General features: G+C 43.1%; 1 long non-coding RNA gene across 1 annotated transcript; it reads right to left on the bottom strand.

Annotated features, from left to right (window-relative positions):
• Positions 1-645: 645 nt before the first annotated feature.
• LOC147378616 (uncharacterized) lies at positions 646-14,800 on the bottom strand. The gene is made up of 2 exons (XR_015152947.1): positions 14,511-14,800; positions 646-3,333 (listed from the first exon to the last, which is right to left on the bottom strand). It is a non-coding gene; the product is annotated as an uncharacterized LOC147378616 (long non-coding RNA).
• Positions 14,801-24,277: the final 9,477 nt, after the last annotated feature.

Raw genomic sequence — 24,277 nt, 5'->3', positions numbered from 1 at the left:
ATTTAGGCTGATATTCCACGCCCCTAGATGGGCCATGAGACAGTGGATGAGTAACAGAGGGTTGGCTTTGTTCAGATTTGGGGAGGGTCGTCTAGTGACGGAGCCATCAGTGCTTTGTGGTCCTCACTGGTCACCCAGTGGTGTCACTCAGGGTCCTCTGGTGCCTGAAGCAGAAACCCCTGACCTGTATTCCCTTTCCTGTTACTCCCTCACCCCACCCAAAGCTAGTTTTGGCTTCTGAAATGTGCAGGAAATGAGCAAATGAAAACAGAGGGAAATAATCCCTAAAGTCAACAACTAGGCAGCTACACTTAAATACCTAAGAAAGGAGAATGACACCCTCAAAGGTTTCATCAACCCATGAGCTGGGCAATGAGCTGGTCTCATTTGGAAATCTTCTGTGTCTCTATAGATTTGTTTCTCAAGGTAAATCACCACTCTGCCCAGCCACATTTGTTAACAATGCATGTAAGTCTTAACGGCATCTCAAAAGCATACTTACTCTCAATTTCGCTTCTCATTCGTTTTTATGATGCTAGAGAAATTCAGATTATATAGGCTTTCTTTGTGCTGAGATGGTAATTTTATATCACTGTAGATTAATAGCATTTTTAGTGATATTTGGTATCACTCATTTGTCTCCCAGGGTCGTAAAGATATATATTTTTTCTAATTTGGCTTTGCCAACAAATAAAAAATAAGAGTCTTTTTCTGTTGAATGAGCGAAAAAGTCATTCTGATCATGAAGAATTATTCCCTTTTAACATGCCCACAATCCACCATCTAATTGTTTTCGTTATGGCAGCAATACAGTTTCCACAGGAATGCGCGCATGCGTGTCTGCGTGCACGCGTACAGCTTGGCCTGCGGAGGATTTTCTTCTTGTTGCTCCTTGATCTTCACTTTGAGTTCTGATTAGTGAGCCTCCAGTTTTTCTGTTTAGAACCTATTCATCCAGGCACCTCTACTCAGGAAGACCAAGACCTCCCACTGCTCCATTTCCTCTCCCTCCGTCCTGGAGTTTTGCAGATGCGTGGCTTTTGTAAGCATATTGAGATGTCTGGAACTCTGTTCAGAGAACTGGTCCGGCAGTGCTCCCTTGGAGCAAGTACCCATTCCAAGGACGGCTATTATGGAACAGAAAGACAGTCAGACTCGGTTTAGCTATCAGCTTTTAAGACCTTCCTCCATCTGCTGAAATGTGCGCTGCAAAGTTTCACATAAAATGCTGATTAGTACCTCAGTGCAGATTCGTAGAACGATCCACTCTCTCTCGGTTTACATCCCACTCTCCTAACTACCTACTCACCTGTTCTATTGGAAAATTTTATCATCTCTCTGACATTAGCTTGGCAATTTCAGCGGCCACTTCCCATTCCGTCAGTCTTTGTGCTCCATTTCATTCCTATTTCTTTTCTGCTTGTGTTAATTATTTTTGCAGCCAGCATACGTGTTTGTCAATAATGCATTAAATTTTCCATGTGTCAGTTCCTCAGCCCATCAGAGAACCCTGCTTTTACATTCTGAATCCATTTTCCCTTTTCCCAACTCAGCTCATTTTGCTCTGTGTCTGTCTCTATTCCTCAGTCCAAATCCATCGGAAGTTGCAAGAAACTTGGCACTCGCACAACGGTCCCCCTGCTTAACGCAGTCTAGTTCTCCACAGAGCCTTAGGTTTGGGCCTGCAATGGGCTGCACGTTGCCTGAAAGCCCCATGACTTCTTCCTTACCTGAGATGCCCTCACCTTCTGAAATGCTGGCTTCTGGAATGTATAGAAAACAGTTTTCCCACCTCACGTCAAGGACTGAGACATAAATTCCCAAGTAAGCTCGGTGTGGTTTGGTGGCCAAGTTGTGTCTGACTCTTGAAAACCACTCCTGAGCCCCCTAGCTCCATCCCCAGTGTGATGACTTTGGTAGTGAAAGAAGCCTTCCCTTAATGGTCATGCAGAGGCAGACCTAGCATAGTCCTAGGCCTGCACCAAGGCTCTGTAAATGCCCACACAGTCGAATGTGTTGCTTTAAAAAGCTTGAGACCCACAGGCTGCATTTTAGGGGTGGTGCAAAGGGTAGGCGTTTAGCTCCTTTTAAACAAATGAATACTGTTCTCCCGTCTGTCCCAGTATAACCTATTTTGGGGAATTTTCTAATGGTTGACATTTCCTTTCATGGTTAATACCAAAGATACCTACAAGTTGTCATAATCCCGAGACTCTTCTTTTATCATGGCTTCTGAGAATTCACTAACTAGTTCCCTCTCACAGGCCAAGGAAACGCCATTTTAAAAGAACTCTCTCTGTTTCTCAGAATGAACGCCCTTCTGGTGAAGGGCACACGAAGGGAAGTTTGTTTTCTTGTTTTGCTTTTGTTTCAGATTCCCTTGGGGGTTACACACATCCTGTTCTAATTCCCCGATTCCTTGGGGAAGCACTCAGCCTGTGACGGACGGGAAGAGGAGGGGTGCAGGCCCCGAGCCCCATAGACAGGGAGGAGATGGGCTGAGGCTCCTCGGCGTCTGGGCTGCCCACTTCATCTTCTCTTCTGCCCAAGTCCATCACTCACGTGCACCGGAATCCCCCGAGTGCCACACACTGACCCTTGGTAAGATTCCATTTTTTACTTCCCTGCACCGTGACCTTCCTTGGCCAGCTCCTCATCCTTTTATCTGCCTTCAACTGCCTGGGGGTCGGTCCTTCATGCCCACGCTGCCAGAGAATGCTGGCAATAGAAAATGCTGGAAAATTGGAGTGCTAGGAAGGGAAAACAACAAGCTCCTGCAGGCTTTGTGATTTTAGGTCATCAGAAACGTCTTTCACCGTTAGCCCTTTTTCTAATAATCACAACAAATGATCATTTTCCACTAATTGTCCCACAAGGAATATTGCTGTTCAAGTTTTCTTCCATGTACTCTTTGGCAGTCATGCTAATCAGCGGCGAGGACACAGCCCAAGGCCGACTGAGGGAGAAGGGGACAGGGATGAGGAAGTCCCATCATTCTGACCCCCGACTGCTCACACAGAAAGAGAGACCTTTCTGGTCAGCATCTGCTTTTCTTTATTCCTACATCTTCTTGGAAATACCTTTCTTGAACTTGAAGACTCCCTTGAGACATTATTTTCCAGATGAAGGACTTCTGCTGGAGTCTTTAATTCACGACAACAAGAAGATGAAACATTGCCGCGCCACCTCTGGGCTCAGTGCCCTCGTGTTGGAAGTTGGCTCAAGACAGACATTATGTAGCTCACTTCTTTCACTCCATGTTCAGCTCCAGTAAATAGCTAATTCAGGCTAAACATTGTCTCCTCTGGTCTCTCCCTGCTCTGCCCAGGTAACCTGTGAAGACAATGAAAATGGAGTTGGCATTGCTAAGAGAGCTCTCTGACATGGAGCTGGGCAACCACTGAGCAAGTGGGACCTCAGCCTGTATGAAGTCTGACTTTTGACCATTTCTTGTCCTACTCAAGATATCTATTGGACTCTTCCCCTAAAATAATGTGACACCCTAACTATTTATCAAACCCTTACCCTAAAACAACTTGTGACTCCTTAAAGAACAAATATTTCCAGACTTGCATCAGAGTCTATCATTATTCTCACCTAGCAACTTTAACAAACTTTGTTAAAGACTTCATCTCTTTCCCAGAATACGCTTTCAGTTTTCCCTGAATCTGAATCAGCGTCTCCTGAATTGCAATTCTTAAGACCCCAAATAAAGTTCTTTGTTCTTTACAGCCTCGATACTGATTATTGTTTGACAAAATGAAAATGAATTGTTAGTTCTTTTTCATTTACTAACTCCATGAGTCAGGGCAAGCTAAAGAAAAGTATGAGAGGAAATGTGAACAAATTTTCCGTCTTTATGTACAGGCAATATCTACAACTAATCATGCTTTAGGAAAATATTTCCTTGGAACAGTCACAGAGAAGGGCTTTGTTACGAAAAGTTGAGAGCAGGGGAATTCTACATTACACTCTGCTGAATTAAAAAAATGAAAGCTTCTATAAAATTCAGATAACTTTAGCCAGTGATAATCTCACCCAGTTTCCACATGTGTAAAATGGGGATTATGAAATTAGCTGTCTCATGGGCTTCTTGGGACTACTTCATATAATTTTTAGAATAGTATCTAGTACATAGTAAGTATTTTATAAATGTTAACAATTATTATTATTATCAGCTAATAAAATTCCCAGTTGCTCTTATACTAGATGATCCATTAGGGAGAGGTTGCAAACTAGCAGTCTATGAATAGGATGCCATCTACACAAAGAGAGTTTTAGAAATCTCTGTTTTCATTGCTGCATTTTAAAATTGAGAGATTTCTCACACACACAAAAAGTATTTCCAATTTTGCTTTAAAACAGGGGGACCTGTGACATCAGGCCTGTATCCTGCAAGGCAACCCTGGGCAAAAGCTGAAGGGCCCTTTCCGGGGACATGTATCACCAGTTTGCAAAATCCCGCTGTGCCCTCCTGTGGTCCGCTGAGCCGTTTGCATTTTCCCTTTCCTGTCTTACAAGCCACCAAGCACTTTCCAGGGGCTCTTCTGTTTTGTTTTGCACAGACTGTAAGATGGGAGGGTAAGCAACACTACGCACATTTTATAGTTGGGAAAACTAATGAAAGGCTAGGGTAAGTGAATTGAGAACTGCCACATGGTGAGTCACTTGGGAGGCTACCCTCTTCTCCAACAGCCTGCTGCTTCCCAGACCGTGTGGACAAACTCTGTCCTCGCATTTCCTCAGAATGTTATTTGCTGTGATTTGTAAGCAGCAGGGTGACTTGATGTGCCCGTTTCAAATGATAAGCTAAAGAGTGACCTAAGGTGTCTAAGGATTGTCCTCTCCACTCTGCTAATAAACAGGGCAGTCTCTAATTATTTGCATGGAGTTTGGCTCCCAAGATAATTCAGTGTCCGTGTGGCTCCGTTTCACCTCTGCTTATTTCCATTACCTTGCATATTAGCTGTGTCAACTTGATGGGCCTGCTGTTCCCCAGGGTGGCTATTATAAATACTGTTGCTACAGTGAAATGCTTCCAGTCTTCTGGAACCTCATTTGAACTAAGCAAGTTCTCTATAACGATCATTAATGATGTATTGCTTGCATATAAATGTTGGGTATTAATCTTTTGTTTACTTTTTCTATGCCATCAGACTTTTTAGAGTTTCTTCATAATGTACTCTTAACTGATGACCAGAAGCAGCTTCTCCATTTGTGACTGAGTGACTTTTTTAGCTGCTAATTCACAGTGGCAGGTGAAAGCTTGATCTTGGAGCCCTGGCTGATAGACTCGCTTCCCTTGGCAGACACCGTGACCTAGTACTCATCAAGGTTGCATATTATTAGCGCCCGGGCACAAAATCTCACCTGAGCCTTTTTGTAAGTCTGTCAAACAGTCTACTGGTTTACGAGTTTTATGAATTGAGTCCATGCCAAGAAGTTTCTGCAAGGTGACTGGAATGAGTTTAATGATCAACCCTGGAAGGAGGGACATTGTGGGTGCTGGACACATTCCAGTCCTTTTTAACAGGAAGGGTTGGACCCACACTATAGTGGGTTTGAGGGTTCATCTGGTCTGGATTCTTTGATAAATGCCCTTCTACCAAGGTCCAGGTTCCAAGTACTGGATTAAATCTAAGAGAATCTCTCATGACTTGAGGCAGACTCTTCTTCCTATATTGAATCAGATGGGAAGAAATTCCTGCTGGTTAGTTTAGTTTGACCTTACTCTGTGAAAGTGAAAGTCACTCAGTCATGTCCGACTCTTTAAAAGCCCATGGACTATATAGTTCACGGAATTCTCCAGGCCAGAATACTGAAAAGGGTAGCCTTTCCTTTCTCCAGGGAATCTTCCCACCCCAGGAATTGAACCCAGGTTTCCTGCATTGCATTTGGATTCTTTACCAGCTGAGCCACAAGGGAAGCCCAAGAATTCTAGAGAGGGTAGCCTATCCCTTCTCCAGTGGATCTTCCCAACCCAGGAATTGAACTGGGGTCTCCTGCATTGTAGGCGGATTCTTTACCAACTGAACTATCAGGGGTTCCCCTTGTGGTTCAGCTGGTAAAGAATCTGCCTGCAACGCAGGAGACCTGGGTTTGATCCTTGGGTTGGGAAGAACCCCTGGAGAAGGGAAAGACTACCCACTCCAGTATTCTGGCCTCGAGAATTCCATGGACTGTATAGTCCATGGGGTCACAAAGAGTCAGACACAACTGAGCGACTTTCACTTACACCATGGGGTTGTACAGAAATAGATTAGCATCTGTGCAGGCAACAACAAGGTGTCCATGTCTTCATGACACAAGGTCATGGAGCTTGAGCTCAGGAATCAGACCTGGATTTGAACCTCTGCTCTGCTGGGTTCAATCCCTGGGTTGGGAAGATCCCCTAGAGAAGGAAAAGGCAACCCACTCCAGTATTCTTGCCTGGAGAATCCCATGGACGGAGGAGCCCGGTAGGCTACAGCCCACAGGGTGGCAAAGAGTCAGACACAACTGAGCCACTTCACTTTCACTTTCTTTCTGCCAACATACTACCTGTGAAATTTTAAGCTTTGTTTTTTGGCTTGTGTGTGCCATAGACTCTGTATTTTTTCCCAGTTTTATTGGGATATAATTGACATGTAACAATGTACACATTTAATGTGTATTTAGGGTTTCTTAAATTCCCCTTAAGCCTTGGTTTTTCTCTTTGTTTAATAAGAATACTGACTACCCACTTCGCAGGGGCTTTGTGAGAAATAAATGAAAATATATATACAAAACACAGCCCAGAGTCTAGTACAAAGCAAGTGCTGGGTATAAAGCTGTAATAATTACCTGCTCACTATTCTGTGAGTCCACACTGATTTTAGCTGTGGAGTTCCCTCCTGACCTTACTCAGCCCAAAAGAGAAAGGCTGTTTACTGGGCTGTCACCATGTTCCCATCCTTGCCCTACCTGTCTTTGTCATCAGAAGTTAAATGTGATAGATTCTTCCGGGTTTAATTATGAGCAGGATGAGGAAATGGCCCTGTGCCAAAACCATAAATTCATCACAAGTCTCTTATGGTAAGGAATGCCCATTAAAACCTATTAGAGGCAGACATGCTTATGACATGTAGACTCACGTTTGAGGAAGGGGTGGAAGATCCCATGGGAGAAAGTAGGCATAGATCTGAGGCCATTAAGATGGGCATAACACGGTCTGGGGTCATGTGGAGGGGTTTTTTTAGGCCCATGGTTTCTCTTAACACCAATAACTATAGTCATGGGTGGGCCAGTGTGAGTGCCACTGTCCTTCTTCAAATATTCATCATTTCTCACTTGAAGGATATGAAAAACTCTGACTCTGCTCCCTGCCATCATCCTCTTCCTGCTCTAATTCCATCCTCTACACTGCTGCCAGAGTGATCTTTCTAGAACACAGTTCCACTCATGCCCCTTCTCTGCTCAGTGGTCTTTGTTGGTGTCCATTGCTTACCCAAGTAAGTCTAGTGGCCAGAAGGAAAGGATAACACCTTAGACCTAAGCACACCATTGCCAATCACTTGAGCCTTGAGTCCAGGTGGAGTTGGTGGTTGCACTAGAGGACAATACTAGCAAGACTCTGGAAAACTTGAGGAAGGCTTTTCATCACTCCCTGTAAGCCTTCACCCAGTCGTCTGGATTAGAGGCAGTTTAAAGAGTTAGAGAAAGCCACATGAGTTTCTCCCCTTGCCTGGGGATCAGATGTCTTCACAACCAAGGAAATGTTTATAGCTTCATAGACCTGAAAAGCTGTTCAGTTCCTAACATTGATTCTAGAGTCTCCCTGAAGATCCACTCTAGAGGACTTAGAATTCAGCTTTGAAAATTGATTCCTTTTTCCCTTTGGAACCACGTCTTCATATCTGCTGCCCCAGTGCCTCTAATGTGCCAGTCTTCTACTTTTCTTTAAATGTTTGCTAGTATATATGGTTGGAATTCTATGTAATTCCTAGGGGAGCCTCCATTACATATGGCTTTTTAGTATTCTCTGAATAGTCAGTTAAATCACATATAAATGGAAGTTGAGCTTGCTCACCTTCAGAAAGGCTGGGTTTTTCTTTAATAGGTAAAGTAACAAACCAGAAAGACTTGACTCGAAGGCAAGATGGGTCCCTCTGGCAGAGGCAGAAGGTCCAACTCCCCCATCGACCCTCCAGTTTTCAATCTCCTAGTTCTCACGATAGCAAACTAGAGAACTCTGCCTGCTACCTGGGATCTGGGAGACTGCCTGGAGGGCAGAGGTGGTGCTGGCAGCAGCCGGCCCCAGGCCCTCTGACTTTGCTTCAGACCTTGCTCCATCATTGTATGAGATGCTCCCAAGTCAACCCCCTAAAACAAGGGAAAGACATTATATCCCGCCCTTTCTCAACACTGATCTCACAAGAAGTATAGACTGAGAAAGCATTTTCTAAAAGAAATGATCCTTGTGGACCCAGATTTACCACTCTGACACAAATCAGGAAACCTTTGGGTCCCTGGTTTTAAGTAAGTCAAAGCGCTTGCCTTCTGGCATACAGAATACCTGCGGAGCCTGAACATCCTCTGGGGAAGTCAACTATTTTAGTACCAACTTCTTATGGAAAAGCCTTATTTATAAAATAAGTATTTTGTTTCAAACACTGAATGAAAGGGAGTACTTGAATTCCATATCATGGCAAGCATTTCAAAAAGATACAGAGAATAACAATTTTTCTCCATATCCAAGGAGAAGACTTGTAAAATAGCAAAAATGTTTTGCAACTACTTGCTGGGAATGGGAGAACTCAATGATTCAATAGGCAGGATTTCCATTTGCACAATGATTCGCTTGTAGATCCCATCAATTAAGAGTCTAGCAAAATGGCTCCTAAGACTATCGACCTATGTCCCAAGTCAGTTTTTCTCCTTAATACAGTACAGTTTTGCTCCTGTCGTCCCTGTTTGTCGCTAGAGATATGACCTAAGAAATGCTTGTCATAAAAACTTGTACTCAGCAACGTATTTCTTATTAAGTTAGCCATATGAAAAACAAAAAAGAAGTTAGCGATTTCCTATAGCCCCAAGCTGCTTTGTTCATCCAACAGAAGTATAACAGCACTTTCCTCCAAAATGTAGACTAGGACCCTTGAGTATTTCACAAGTGAACAATGGCTGAGTCATTTAATTGAAGAACACAGCTAGCTAGGCACTCATTTATTTGTGCAAAAACAAAAAAAATTCAGAGGGCTTTTATCATGCTTGCTCAAGATCCAGATATCTGAAGACTGTAAATCCATAAATATCCTCTGACATGATGGGCCATTACAGCTCTTAAAGACTCATTGCTGTCTGTTGGATCAAACTAGTGCTTCACATTGAAGCCTGGGAAGAAGATTTATATGTTCATCATTCCAAATCATATCTCTATTTAAAACTCACTACCTTGGGAATGAACTTTAAACTCTTTTTGCCTGCCAGTATGAAGCATTACGTTCCCCAGCCAAGAGAGTTCTAGAAACCTTTCAGTTCTCTCGGCTTACATCTGTACACACCTGTAACCAAAACCTCTTCCCCCTTTCTCCTCCCTGGAGGATGGAACTCAACTTGGTAGATAAGTTGCAGGGTCTCAGACCTAGCACTTAACTCCAACTTGACCTGAGTCACATAAATCACTTAATCTTTTAGAGAGATGAGTGTTGGAATGAAGGGCCAAGTGTCTTACAAAAGGTCATTTATCAAATTTTTGCTCATAACCAGAAGGAGAAGTGAGATAGCGCTGCCTCATTAAATGAAGCAGAAGAGAGCGTCAAGAAGTCCGCCGTAGTGAACAGTGTCATGGGGGAAAGGTTAAAGAGAATGAGGACTCAGAAAAGAATCTTGTGTTCCAACCTCTTCCTCACTCCCCACACCCCACAGGTCATTCTGTCTTGTTGATTCCACCCCCACAGCATTTCAAACGTGGCCCCTCAACTCCACTCCCTCTGCTACAGTTTCCTTTCAAGCTGCTGTCATCTCCTCCCAGGCCTACTGGTCTCTCTTTTGCCCACATTGCTGAGAGCAATCCCTTTGTCTTATGTAGAACCAATCCTGTGGCAAATGGGGCGTTTCGTAACTGAATGGTGCTTCTTCTACTCTCCTGAACTCTCCACTTCCTGTCACTTCCTGAAATCATCTTGGCTCATTCCCGTCTCTCTCACATCCTTGAATACCCTCTCACAATCCTGCTCTCCTTGTTAAAATCCTAAAATCTGAAAATGCATAGCTCCTGCCTCATATGCCATACCTCAAAACACTGTCTTTACAGAACTCCTATTTACTTATCTGTGTACAGCTGCCTTTTATATGGATTGTAAGCTTTCTGAAGGTAGGGATCATGCCACTCAATGTCTAGTGTAGGGCCCTAGAAGTAACCGATGCTTGGTAAAGATGCATTGAAGAAATGAGTATATGGATAGAAGTAAGTGAATTTGGTAACTGATCTTTCAAACAGGAGAGTTAATGGAGTCAAAGAGACAGAACTAGAATTCAAGACTGTAAGCTGAAAGAGGGTAGTGAGAAAACAGAAGTCTGTAAAAAATTATATTACAAAAATATTATGTACATATATGAAGTTTTTATTCATGGAGATTGTTCTCATAAACTTCTAGCCTCTCTCTTCCTATTTCTCTTCTGTCTATAGCCTAGAGAAATCCCATTTGTCATTCCCCTGTTCAGCACTGAACAGGCAGCTATATATATAGTAAGGTCTTTGTTGGTGGTTGCCAGAGGAGAGGAGGATGGGGGATAGGGAAAGGGGATTAGTTGGTACAGACTTCCAGTTATAAAATAAGTCACAGAGATATAATGTAAAGCATAGGGAATGTGGTCAGTAATACTGTAGTAACTTTGTTTGGTGGCAGACAGTAACTAGACTTATCATGGTGATCATTTTATAATGTATAAAAATATTGAATCACTATACGGTACCACTGAAATTAATACAATATTTTAAGTCAATTATATATCAATAGCAAACGAACAAACAGCTAAACAACAAAGTCGGTCCTTAGGCCTTACACATCTCAGATTTGTTTAATTGATGGGATTGACATGCAAATATTTCTACAATCTAGTTTCAGTTTTGCTTCATCCAACATTACTGCTGATGCATTTTGACACATCAGCTATTTTTTTCAATCCTTTTCATCTTCAGTTCAGTTTGGAATTATCTCTGTGCTGTGTGTGCTTAGTCGCTCAGTTGTGTCTGACTCTTTGTGACCCCCATGGACTGTGGCCCGCCAGGCTCTCTAGGTTAATTCAATTCCCATGTTTTCATTACATTTCTTATTTTCCCTGCAAATTAAAATGCATTTTACTCTGTTACCTTAAGAAGAAACGAAAGCCAGCATCTAATACCATTTACATTCATTCTCCTATTCAATGTCACCAATTTCCTGCAAGCACAAAATCTTTCCATTGCATCGTCTTCATCTACATGTTGAGACTCTGCAGGTCCCATGGTCTCTAAGGAGCTTCAAATGGCATTGGCAATAACCCTGTGATGATAAGTTGTCCTCACTTTTCTTCTTAATAGCCAACAATCACCCTCAGAGGCCATCTCCCCTTTCTCCAGCTTTTATACCCACATGTACCATGATAGCTATGCTCCCCCCTTCACCACACCCAACAACTGCTGGGTAAGTCCCCGTACAATTATCACGGTCCACCAACTGGCTTCTAGCACAGTTTCAGATTTACCCTTCCATGTTCATCGTTTTTCTCTATCCTAAACAAGTCCCATTCCTTGGCTAATGGCTCCATGGTGCTAAGGAGCCCTGCAACGTCAAGGGGAGAGTGAGTCTGATAGAATTCTATTTGTCATCACCTATGTGTCCTCCACCCCACTGTGCCATCCTCCAAGTCTTTTTATCTCTTATACGCCTCCTGACGCTTTTCTACAGCACCCCAAAGAAAGCGTCATTTTCCTCTCGTTCTCTCTACACCTCTAATTCATTTCTTCTTGCCTGGAGCATTATTGTTTATGCTGCTGCTAAGTCGCTTCAGTCGTGTCCGACTCTGTGCAACCCCATGGACTGCAGCCCACCAGGCTTCTCTGTCCCTGGGATTCTCCAGGTAAGAACACTGGAGTGGGTCGCCATTTCCTTCTCCAATGCATGAAAGTGAAAAGTGAAAGTGAAGTCGCTCAGTCGTGTCTGACCCTCAGCAACCCCATGGACTGCAGCTTTCCAGGCTCCTCTGTCCATAGGATTTTCCAGGCAAGAGTACTGGAGTGGGGTGCCATTGCCTTCTCCAATTACCTTCTCCAATTATTGTTTATAACAAGAGCTAAAAATTGTTGTGCTCCTACTGTGAGCCAGGAAGTAGACTTTGCACTTTATTTGGATTATCTCATTTATTCTTCATTGTAGTTCTATGAGGAAGGTACCACTATTTTCATGTCCACTTTATAGAGTGAAGAACTGAGGTTTTTAGGTGAAGAAATGTGCCTGAGGTTACAGAGCTAGAAACCTAGCAGGCGTGAGACCTTCGCACTCCACTGTATCCGTTGTGCTGGAAGGCCTTGCTCTGAGAAGCTGGGGGTGACTTGCTAACTGCTGGAGCAGCAGCGCCGGACAGAGATGCTCACTTCTCGCCTCCAGTCCGCCAAGTCCCAGACAGCCTTCCGGGCAGAGCGCCTAGCGATGGCTGCCATGGAAACGACCTTTCTCTGCACCTGCTCAGATGACTTCCACCTGGGAGAGGGGGGGCTCCCTGCAACCTTGGCTAATTCTGGTCTGATCCCTTCTTCAGCTACCCTGCCTCAGGACAAGAGGGCATTAGGCAGCAAGCAGCCACCTGTGGTCCAACCTGTGGTGACCTTGGAAAAACACCACAGAAACTGACTTACAGATTTCCTAACAAGAACTCACACTTCTACACACTTGCCCTTCCTAGCCTCCTAGGAACGTATGGCTATCCACATCACCTTCCCCTGATGCAATCCTAGCCTGCAACTTGCGGGCTGATCAAGAACTGATGAAAAATCTGAATAAGTAAAAATTGAATCCAGACACAAAAGAGATTCCCTGCAAATTCTTTCTTGTCATCTTCTTTCTGCCCTTGGCTTAAATAAGCTATTTTCTTAAATGCATTACTTTTATTTCCCAAATGAAATCTTCAAAATCAATTTAAGTATTTGAAAGTGAATAAAACATCACACATTATTGCCATCTTGTTGATCAGTTCTGCATCTGCAGTGAGACAAATATCAGATTGGTTTTAGCTCCTGCTCAGCTGTTGAACTTCAAAATTTAGGGTGTTTCCTGCTTGCCTCATTTGCCTCAACTGCCACCACAAACACTGCCACTTACCTGAAATGTTTTGAAGAACAAAGTTTACTAGATTCTGAATTTTTTCAGGATATTGTTTCAGGTATTATAATCCTGATTTTAAAACAACTTCCCTGATGATGTCCTCAAAAATTGTTGAAATTTATGCAGAGCTTTAGAAGCTAAAGTTTCTCTAAATATCCTATATTTTTTCCACCAACCTCATCATATCACTGGCACAGTCTCCTTTAATAGAAGTCAGCACCTTAAATCATCGTTAACACCTCTGCTTTTGTGTTTTCAAGCCATTTTTCTCTCACCACTTTTCATTTGTAGTACAACCACCTGGGCACCCAGTGCCACCATGAACTTCACCTTCGTCGTAGAGTGTGGGAATGGGACAGATGGGTGATGAAGGAGGCGGAGGGGGACCAGGGAAGAGCCCATCTGAGCACTTGGTGGAGGCATGATAGAACTGGCAGGCTTAGAGGAGGGGGCAGCGAGTATGACAGGATGCAGCAGATCTGTGGCAAGTGATGGTAGAGGGAAGACAGGGAGCTGCCCAGGAATACTTTCACGGTTTGCCTGTCCCCGGGATCCAGGGTCAGTTTCTCCTTTCCACCAGCTGAGCATCCTGAGTCTCTCCTGGTTCTCTTTCTTCCCCTAGTAAACAGTTCCCTGCCTCTTTCTCTCTCCTGCTGCAGCTGCACCAAGTCTTTCTTGCTCTTTTCCCTTCTCCCAGACCTGACGTGGGGCTTCCCTGGTGGCTCAGCAGTGAAGAATCCGCCTGTCAAGGCAGGAGACATAAGAGATGTGGGTTTGATCAATGGGTTGGGAAGATCCCCTGGAGAAGGAAATGGCAACCTACTCCAGTATTCTTGCCTGGGAAATCCTATGGATGGAGTAGCCTGGTGGGCTACAGTTCATAGAGTCGCAAAAGCATCAGATACAACTTAGCAACTAAACAACAACAACAACAACAGATCTGGCCTTTGGCTGTGCCGGTGGTGTCCTTCTGTCCTTGCTGCTGGCTCCAGGGCCCCATGTATGACTGCTGCCAAAAGCTACTGGCTTTAAGCACTGTGACTGCACTTCTCTTTGTTAAGGAGGGAACAGGAGGTTTGTGAGTCTCTAGCGGGCTGGAGCTTTACTACACATGCGAACGACGTGGTTAGTGCCTTGGGTCACTTGACTGCCCTTTAGCATTGAGCGTCTATGCAGCAGAGGGCTTACCTTGTAATGAAGCCCTGGAAAGCTGAGTTGGACACGTTGGTTTGTGGAGCCGTGGGAAGGAGTCGAGAGTGAGCCCTGCACAAGTAGCTCCCTTGTGGATCCTGTGAGCCTTCCACATCTGGCCTCAGCTCCAGGCATGGGCCTCATCTCTGGATTAGAAGTTACTGGACAGGAATGAATGAACAAATGAGGGAAGGAGTGAGTGAGTGAGTGGCTGAAGGGTTGAATAATGCTATCTGGAAACAAAGAAGGACTGGAATGTGGAAGTCAAGGGGTAGTTCAGGCAGTGAAAGGCTCTAGTTCTGGGCTCCCTTACCTCACACCCGGCACTCAGGGAATCCACACTGCCAGTGGCAGCTCTCAAGCAAGGACGCTGCACAGAGGTAGAGAAACATTTAAACAGGCTGCCCTGCTCCACAGCTTAAGATAAATATTCATACTTAATACTGGTTCTAGGGTATGAATTTTTAGACTATAATTCTTTAAAATTTATTATCGTTTTAAACTTAATTGGGTGAAAATATTTATTGGTGGGGGAGGGGATGCAATTACCCAATTATCAGAGCCAGAATGAATCCTAGGAGGGACACTAAAACTATCTTTAAGTAGTGAGATGATTTTATTACAGCAACTCTTAAAACAATAATGAATGTTGTGTGTTCCTTGGTCTTTTTACAATAGAAAAGAAACACACAATTTTCAAACAGAAAACAGATTTGCATTTGTGGACAAGAAAGAAGAAAGGGCTTTGTGCCAATGAATTCTCCTCGCAAACCCCCACCACCTAAAATTGGTTTTTCTTTGAGGCTTAGGAAAAAGGAGGTAGGGTGAGGAGGGAAACTCTAGTGCAGTTACAGACAATGAAATGGAGATGTGGGAACTAGCATTAAAAATATGTTGGCATTTTCCCAAACAGGGAGTGCTGACAAGTATAATCCTATTACTAAAATCACATCAGCAATGTGATAAATGAAAGAAAAAACACAATCTCCTGCAACCAGAGTGGCTATTTGTCCACAAAATCTCATTGCCTTGTATCAATCTATCCCCCTCAAAATAGTACATAGTCGAAAACAATGTTAAGGAAGCTTTTAAAACACATCATTGAGATTACAGCACCTTTTAAAATAAACAGCACTGAATACCAACACAGGTAAAATGTCATTGTGAGATGCGGATCCGATATTCAACGGTGTGCTTTATGGCTTTCCAGTGTGTGATAAAATCTGTTCACCAGATGTACTATTTGTCTCCTGTGTAGCATACTTGAGCATCCTGTAGGCCTGAGGCCCATTTATTTCATGTAATTGCCTTTCCTGTGCACACCTTAGGGCACCCTAATTCTCCATTTTATTTCAGGCACTGTACAGGGTACCATCTGGTAGTTTAAAACTCATCCCGTTTTATTGCACTACCACAGTAGCTGTATTCAGCCATACTGCAGGCTTTAGGTGGGGAAGGACTTCTTACTACTAGCTATTTATTTTTGTCTGAAATAAAGTCGCCTTGAACTATCTACATGCAGGATTCACACGTTGATCATCACTGGTCCATACGAGCTTGACAGAGGCTCCCCGGCAACCTGCAGACTGGAAGCAGTTTCCAATTGCTTCATGCACAGCTGTTAACTTACGGAATTGGGATTCTAAATTCTTCTCCTACTTCTGCACGTAATGATATCTTTTTACTATCTCATTTGTATTATTTCAGTTCAGATGAGCACAAAAATAAATGTATTCCATCACATCTGGAAAAGTACCGCAGAGAAATCGCTTAATATACAAAGCTGCACACCTCATTACGAGGTTCGTCACTCATTTCCAACCCAGCCTTACCTCTGCCCCGCATCAACGTGGCTTTTGTCTCAGTGTTGTTTTCATTAAATTGTTAAATCATTTTCAAGTGAATTTGAAAGATCTTGAAAAGACGAGTTTGGAAATAATATACTTGGCGGAAGGAAAATAAATCTCAGAACCTCGCAGCCTTTCAGCGGCAGCAGGTCCCGGATGAGCGCGCCTTCCCCTAACTTGTGCACAAATTAGATAGGAAGTAACTGCGCTCTCCTGAGAATTCATCTCCCGCCCCACGGCAGCTCCCACGCGGATGCGCCCACACAGCTGGGCAAGCCACCTTAACAAAGGGTCTCTGACATGCAGATGACACACCCCCAGCTGCTCGGTTCCAAATGAGTCATTGTTCACCTGCTGGTTCCTGCCTCACCAAATCCCTCTGGCCGCCTGTGTTCTGTATCCCGCTTCTCCGTTACCTCCCCCACTCCCGCCAATCCAACAGCTAAGGTCTGTGGCTTCCGGAATGGCCATGAAATGACTGCAGCAAGAGGGGGCCAGGAGGGGCGGTGGGGCGAGGTGAGTGATGACTTGGCTCACCAGCCACTGCTGCCTCCTGACATGTGTTATCTCGGCGTTGCCCGGGGAGATTACCAGTCTTTGGCCAGAGACACAGAAAGCCTTCCAGGGCACAATCTGCTAGCTGGCACCAGTGACCTGTGTAAATTAACAAACCGGTCGGGAGATGCTGCTGTTCCTACAGGCACCTCGGCCCTTCCTCCTGGTGTTGGGTGACTTCAGCTCGACCACAGTTGGGGATGGAAGAATATTCCAGGGGGGAAAGGGCTCGCTAGGGACCCCTTTGCTGCAGATTCTTTACATGTTTTGCATTCGTGGCAATGACAAATGTAGCTAAATGCACCTGGCTGTAGTTGTCTGCTGTGATCTAAAGCCTGTTTGAGTGAAAAGAATAACTCCCTCTGTTATTTATTGTTGGAAGCAGAGTTTACTTTGCTGCCTTTAACCTCAGCAGAAATCAGCAATGCCAGTGTGAGAGCGAACTGATGAGTTCTAGGCATCAGAGCGAAGAATCGCTGGCTGAAGTCTTGTAAATCAGCAGAAGAAGACCAGTGACCAAATAGATTCATATTTATTTTCATGGAGTTTCCCCCTTCTTTGACTCTCAGGCAATCTCATTCTATAAAAATGTTAATACTGGTGTGAATATGAAGGGTAATTTTTTTCCCCCACAGCTCTGTCAAACATATCTTCCCAATAATTAAATGTGCATCCTTGGGCTCTAAGAGCAGTCTTGTTGAACAAAGCAACCGCAAATCCAACTAACCTTTGAAGAATGAGGATGTCAAAGTATAAGCAGATGTTTTAATTTACACAATGCTGAGATTTTTTGGATGCCAAATGTTCTTAAAATAGTTATTGTATCTCAGCAGAGGAAGAAAGATACACTCAGAAATAACAAACCTCTGGGTTACATCACCATTTTCTCATTCAGCAGAAGTGATATTGGAAGTGTTATTAAGAAAGCTATATATTAATCAGCATCTAATGAGAAAGTAAGATAATTCTATGATTAGAATATATAAGAGGAGTAAAACAAGAGAGGGTAGCAAAATTTTAAAATGTACACACACATACACACAGTCTCTGTAAAGTCCATAGCTACATTAAACACAGGGTTAAAAAAAAACACTCATGGTATCCCTCATGTATGCATTAAATCACTCTAAAATGATTTAGGAGATGTATGCTATTTTCTAAAAAAGAGGATACATACTCTAGCCATGAAATTATAGCATCATGTTGCCTATTTAGTTGAACTTGCATTGCTTTGGGGAAATATTAGACACGTTTTTCACAAGTGGATGTGTGCAGGAAAGATTTATACTACATACACATAAGGAAAAATGTCCTGACCTTCAGAAGAGTTGTGAGAAGCCCAAATAATTTATCCAAGAAAGCTGTGGAATTTACCTCCTGGAGACTTTTAGAAGCAGACAGGAGACCCATATGTTTGGGTTTGTTTCAGAGTAGTTTGAAATGGATAGAATGGGCTCATGAAGAGTTTCCCGGTCTTTCTAACTGTCACATGCCCCTACAGTCCAGCTGCCATCCACCAAGCCAGGCCTCCATACAGTCCTCCTCAGGATCCATCTTCTCTCAAGTCCTAGTCATCGCTTACCAGACCCTCCTGATCTGAAAGGTTAAGCTAAGGAACTCTCATATGTTGCTAGTGGGTTGGGGAAAGGAGGCACTGTAAATTGGTTAAATCTCTATGATGGATAATTTTTCAAAATCCACTCAAATTTAAGTGTACATCTCTCTGTCCCTACAGTTATATTTCCAGGACCATATCTTACAGATCTAGTCACACATTTCAAAAGGTGATGAATTGTTGATGCTGCTGCTGCTACTAAGTCGCTTCAGTTGTGTCCGACTCTGTGCGACCCCCTAGACTGCAGCCCACTAGGCTCCTCCGTCCCTGGGATTCTCCAGGCAAGAATACTGGAGTGGGTCGCCATTTCCTTCTCCAATGCATGAAAGTGAAAAGTCAAAGTGAAGTTGCTCAGTTGTGTCCAACTCTTAGCGACCCCATGGACTACAGCCTACCAGGCTCCTCCGTCCATGGGATTTTCCAGGCAAGAGTACTGGAGTGGGGTGCCATTGCTTTCTCCAGAATTGGTGATATGAATTGGTAATTTATTGGAGCAGTGTTTATACTAGCAAATTACAGGGAACAACTTAAATATCCATCAAAAGAAGACTGATTAAATAAGTTAAGGCACATATGCCTTTAAAAGAAAGAGGCAGCTCTATGTGTCCCTGTAAAAAAGAATCTCAAAGATACTAATAGATGAAAAAATGAAAATATTATCATTGAATAATTGTTGATATTTATTCAACAATAAATATCATTGTTGAATAATTGATGTTGAATATCAATATCCTGTTGGTTTTAAGAAATAGAAAAGAGACTTTCCACAGTATAAAAAATAACTTTTGAACTATTATACCTTTTGGACTTGCGTTGTATACCTATTAAACAAACCAAAATAAATGACTAAGGAAATAAGAAAAAAAAAATTTTTTTCCAAGCCCAAATTCCACAAATAAAGTAAGAGATCTATTCTGTCTCATTTCTGCTCTCCCTCCATCCTTGCCAGGAAAACCCCTAGTACAAGGTGGGATCCAGTGAAGGCAGGCCTGTTTGACTCCGATTTTCTCTTCTCCTTCCAGCAGCTTGAAATTTCAGAAGAAAGAGAAGAGGAAGAAGGTGGCAGAGCCCTGTGAGAGGGCACTGGAGAACACGTTCTTGTTTTGCAGTTTGGTCACTGTGTAAACGTGAATTGAGTAGAGCTTCATGGGGTTGCACAGGAGCCTGCACTTCTCCTGGGAGCATGGGAAAGGCAAGAGGGGCCAATGACCAAGAGATGACCACTTCCGTAGGGGAAACACTCTCTGGGTACAAGGTGAGTGTTCAGCCCAACCACGGGGCTCCTTTTATTAAGAGCTATGTCAATAAAGCCTAGCAGAAATGTAATTCGGTAACATTAATCCTGGAAAGTCTCAGCTAGAGCTCTCTGACAATTATTTGAAAACACGACTGTGGAATCACCTGAAGGAAGAATCAAGCATTTGTACTTAACACTGTAGTTGGGTTCAGCACTTGGAATATGGGAGTTAACAGGTATGGGTCTATCTGTGAGAGATGAGAGACCCTGGAAAGGGTTCAACATTTTTAGTCTGTTTCATCAGGAATGATGTATATATTTACCTCATTGAAACAATATGAGGGCTCTTTGTTATAATCTAATCAAGAGTTCACCACAGAGACTTCCCTGGGGGTCCAGTGGTCAAGATTTCACCTTCCAATGCAGGGCATGCAGGTTTGACCCCTGGTTGGGGAGCTAAGATCTCACATGGCTCACAGCTAAAAAAAACCCCAAACATAAAACAGAAACAATACTGTAACAATTTCAGTAAAAACTTTAAAAATGGTCCACATTAAAAATATATATATCTTAAAAAAAAAAAAAAAAGAGTTCATCACAGCCGTGAGCACAGAGACAGGATCAAGAAATCATGGCCAGTGGATTCTCTGCCAAAATTACTTGCCACCTAAATCACTGGGATTCTTTTCTAGATGGCTTCTTCCTGGGCTCAGCAGAGACCCTTGAGTGGGGTCATGAGAGAAACCCTCTTCCCACTGCTGATGTGAGGCTGGTGAATTAGTGATAGTGCTCAACTGAATCTAAAGTCAAGACTGCTGCTTCTGCTGCTAAGTCACTTCAGTCGTGTCTGACTCTGTGCGACCTCATAGATGGCAGCCCACCAGGCTCCCCCGTCCCTGGGATTCTCCAGGCAAGAACACTGGAGTGGGTTGCCATTTCCTTCTCCAATGCATGAAAGTGAAAAGTGAAAGTGAAGTCGCTCAGTCATGTCCGACTCTTATCGACCCCATGGACTGCAGTCTACCAGGCTCCTCCGTCCATGGGATTTTCCAGGCAAGAGTACTGGAGTGGGGTGCCAAAAAAGGCCAAGATCACTGTGAAGGCAACTGTTTAACACAGTAGGGATTATATTCCTCCACCTAAAAATATCCTACTTAGAAGAAAGGAGGGCTCCGTTCCAGGCTTCTATTCTTGAGGTTTTTATTTAAAGAATACCCTATCTTAACTCGCAGCAGAGAGGCTGAAGATTAAAAATTAGCCACTGTATAGTAGCTGAGCAGTAACAATTTTTCATAAAGGTTTTTACTACACATTTGGGATTATAATTTCAATATTATGCAAATGCATTTTATGGATCCGTAATACAGAATGTGTACTGGCGTTAATGTACGTTAGTGAGCGAGCACAGAAATGCTCCAAATGAGCCATTTTGGTGTCTGCTTTCAACGTGTATTATGAATAATAAGTAAAATGTTCTGGTTTAGAACAAATAATATAAAATCTGAATTCCTCTTGATTTTCATCCGTGATACACCCCTACGCGACTCCCGAGGAATTCTTCCACTGGACACAATTAAAAACTGGCTCTTAACCAATACATCTCGTTTATGGCTTTTCTTCTTGGATGGGCTGTGAAAGTAAGATAAATGCATTTAATAGGGAAAAGGGTGGCTTCCCCCTGTTGATCAAATCAAGTGTTAACCAGATGAGTGAGTTAGGAAGGGCGTGAGCCCTGACATGTCAAGATAGTGGCTCAGCTACTCCTGTTTCTAGAAGCTCTGAGTATTACCAAGTGAAGAAACATCTAAACAGGGCTGCAAAGCTTGTGGCATATATTTTCAATGAATAAAATATACAGATGTCATGCCTTTAACACAAAATGTTTTGGACGAGATAACTGTTGGTCTGAAGACATTTAAATAACGTGTAAACAGTGTTCCTTAATAGTTTGTTGCAAGCCTTGTGATCCAGCGTGGGGACCCAGGTTGAATTTTGTCAGATGTGTGCTTTCTTTAACTCTGCCATTGTGTCTTTGTGGGCAGTTACAGGTTAGAAAAGATGTTCAAAAACTAAATTGGAGGCTCTTCCTGAATGCACAGGCCTGAGCCAAACTGCTCTCCAGGCTTTCTGAGATAAAGCTTAAAAAATGGTTCTTTCCTTTTTAATGTCTTTAATTTTTCTGCATTCTAATTTTGCATGATGGCAAAGAAAGCAAGACTAAGCGACGTCACACGTACTGAAGGTGGTAGCTGATTATAAACAATGCCAAATTTCTGTTTGCATTGATTTATTTAGGGCCGTGGGGTCTATTGATCTTTCTCCTTCCGTGTGTGTTTAACACCTGCCTCGTTCTTTGGCAGTCTGCAGGAAGGCAAGGTCACACTGTCTAATAATTACGGCCAGGGCATTCAGTCAAGTAAGAATAATGTAAAAATCTTCTCTCTGAAATGGGCATCCTTAACTTATGTCTTTTAAAATACCACAGATTCCATGACTTATCTTCAAAATGATAATAAAAATATCCATGTATTGAGTTCTTATCGTGGTGTTTTATATATGCGTGCATGCGTGCTAAGTCACTTCAGTCATGTCCAACTCTTTGTGACCCATAGACTTGTCTCAATTAAGTCACAAAGTAATCTCCCAAAGTAGATTTTACAATCCCTAACCTGGAATTTTAAAAGATCAGTACAAAGTCACACAGCTGTGTAGGCCTCTCTAATTTTGCAACTCAATTTCTTGATCACTATATAGCCTTGGGTCCACTATTAATATGGCTTGGCTTCATTTACCACGTAAGTTACAGCAGTGGCATTTGGTCCTTCTATCTGACACAGACAGTACAAATAATCTTAAAGTCTGATTCAATTTCAACCAGTCATTACATCACTGTTGTGTACATTGCTGCAGTTGCTAACTGCTTTCCATTTCTCCCTGACATTTCTCTATTCTAGATAAAAGTCTGTGGAAGGAAAGATGGCTCCAGTAAGAAGGTGTAAGCAAGAATTCAATAAATGTGTGCTGAACAAATAATCCAGGTTTTTCAGTTCTCCAATCAAATTCAACAGAAAGTCATTGACTACCTGCAGATTGTAAGGTATGGTTTCTGTTTTTAAGTCCTTAAATTTTCAAAAAGAACCAAATGAAAGCCTATTAGTAGCCAGGCAGCCCTTCCAATTATTAATTTACAATCAGTTTTGAAAGGACCTGAGTATATTGTGACCTAATTTAAAAATGAACTATTGGCTATATGCCAGTAAGCAGATAAGGCTCCCACTTGGACAGGTGAAAAATGAGATGCTAAATAATAACAGCTGAAGTACAGTGGAGCAGGCCTGAGGACACAAGTCAAGTAGCATATCTACTTGAGATGCTGTTCCCAGCACCATTTGTTGAGTCTTTCCTATGCACTGACCCTTCCCACCATGTCTTAATTGGCATGGTACCTTGTAAGGTAAATATTATTGTCTTCATTTTGCAGATGAGGAAATTGAGGCTTTGGTAAACTGTCTAGCATCCCATTGTTAATAAGTGGTTGAACAAGGATTTAATTTCCGATTTGTTTGATTTCAGGCTTCCCTGGTGGCTCAGATGATAAAGAATCTGCTTGCAATGCAAGAGACCCAGGTTAGATCCCTGGAAGATCCCCTGGGGAAGGAAATTGCAACCCACTCCCGAGTTCTTGTCTGGAGAATTTCATGGACAGAGGAGCCTGGAGGTCTATAGTCTATGGCGTTGCAGAGAGTCAGACATGACTGAGCGACTAACACTTTCACTTGCTTGATTTCAGAGAACATGAGAGAGGAACAAAGAGAGGATAATGATTTTTAAAGAACAAATCTCAATTTTCTGAAATCCTATAGCAAAATTTGCCTTTATTGTGGTTGTAGCAAATTCTGTTTTGTTATTTCTGGCCTTCTTATATCACCCCTACTTAATTAAAAGCTCTATTTGGGAGTAGGAAGCACGTGCAAACCATTTTTTCCATTCTTCACAGGCCTTGTTCAGTGCCTGGGGCAAAGTAGATTTTTAAGGGAGGTATTTCTTTTATTCCTCATATGTTTACTGTTTACTCTGTGGCCAAGTCCAGGAAAGAGGACAAGTCGCGCCCTCCAGAAGCCTCCAGCCCAGTGAAGAAGGAGGTTAAAGAAGCAAGGCTGTCACCTGGGTGTGGATGCGCTCTGAGAGGGGAGGCAGAGACATCCATCCACCCGGAGGGCTCAGCAAAGGCTTCCCAGAGGTATCATCTGAACCCACTCCTGGAGCATCGGGAGGAAGCAGGTAAAGAGAGCGGGGAGAGCATCGCAAGCAGAGGGAAGCGGCAGGAATGAGTGAAGGCCCTCCAAAGAGAAAGAGCCACGTGTATGGCCTGTCCCAAGCAGCCCAAGTTATCTCCATCTGGCTGTTCACATGCGGGGTTGGGGGACTGCTCTGGACGGGTAGGGCAGGGGCAGGAGGGGACCAGCATAAGAGTGTGGAGAGGCTCAGAAGGATCAAGTGTCCCATGCTA

Source organism: Bos grunniens, chromosome 2 (assembly GCF_055505025.1).
Source record: "Bos grunniens cultivar Pamir isolate PY7600 chromosome 2, Bosgru_T2T1.0, whole genome shotgun sequence".
NCBI lineage: Eukaryota > Metazoa > Chordata > Mammalia > Artiodactyla > Bovidae > Bos > Bos grunniens.
The sequence above is the reverse complement of the archived record's forward strand: the minus strand, read 5'-3'. Positions and strand labels throughout refer to the sequence as shown.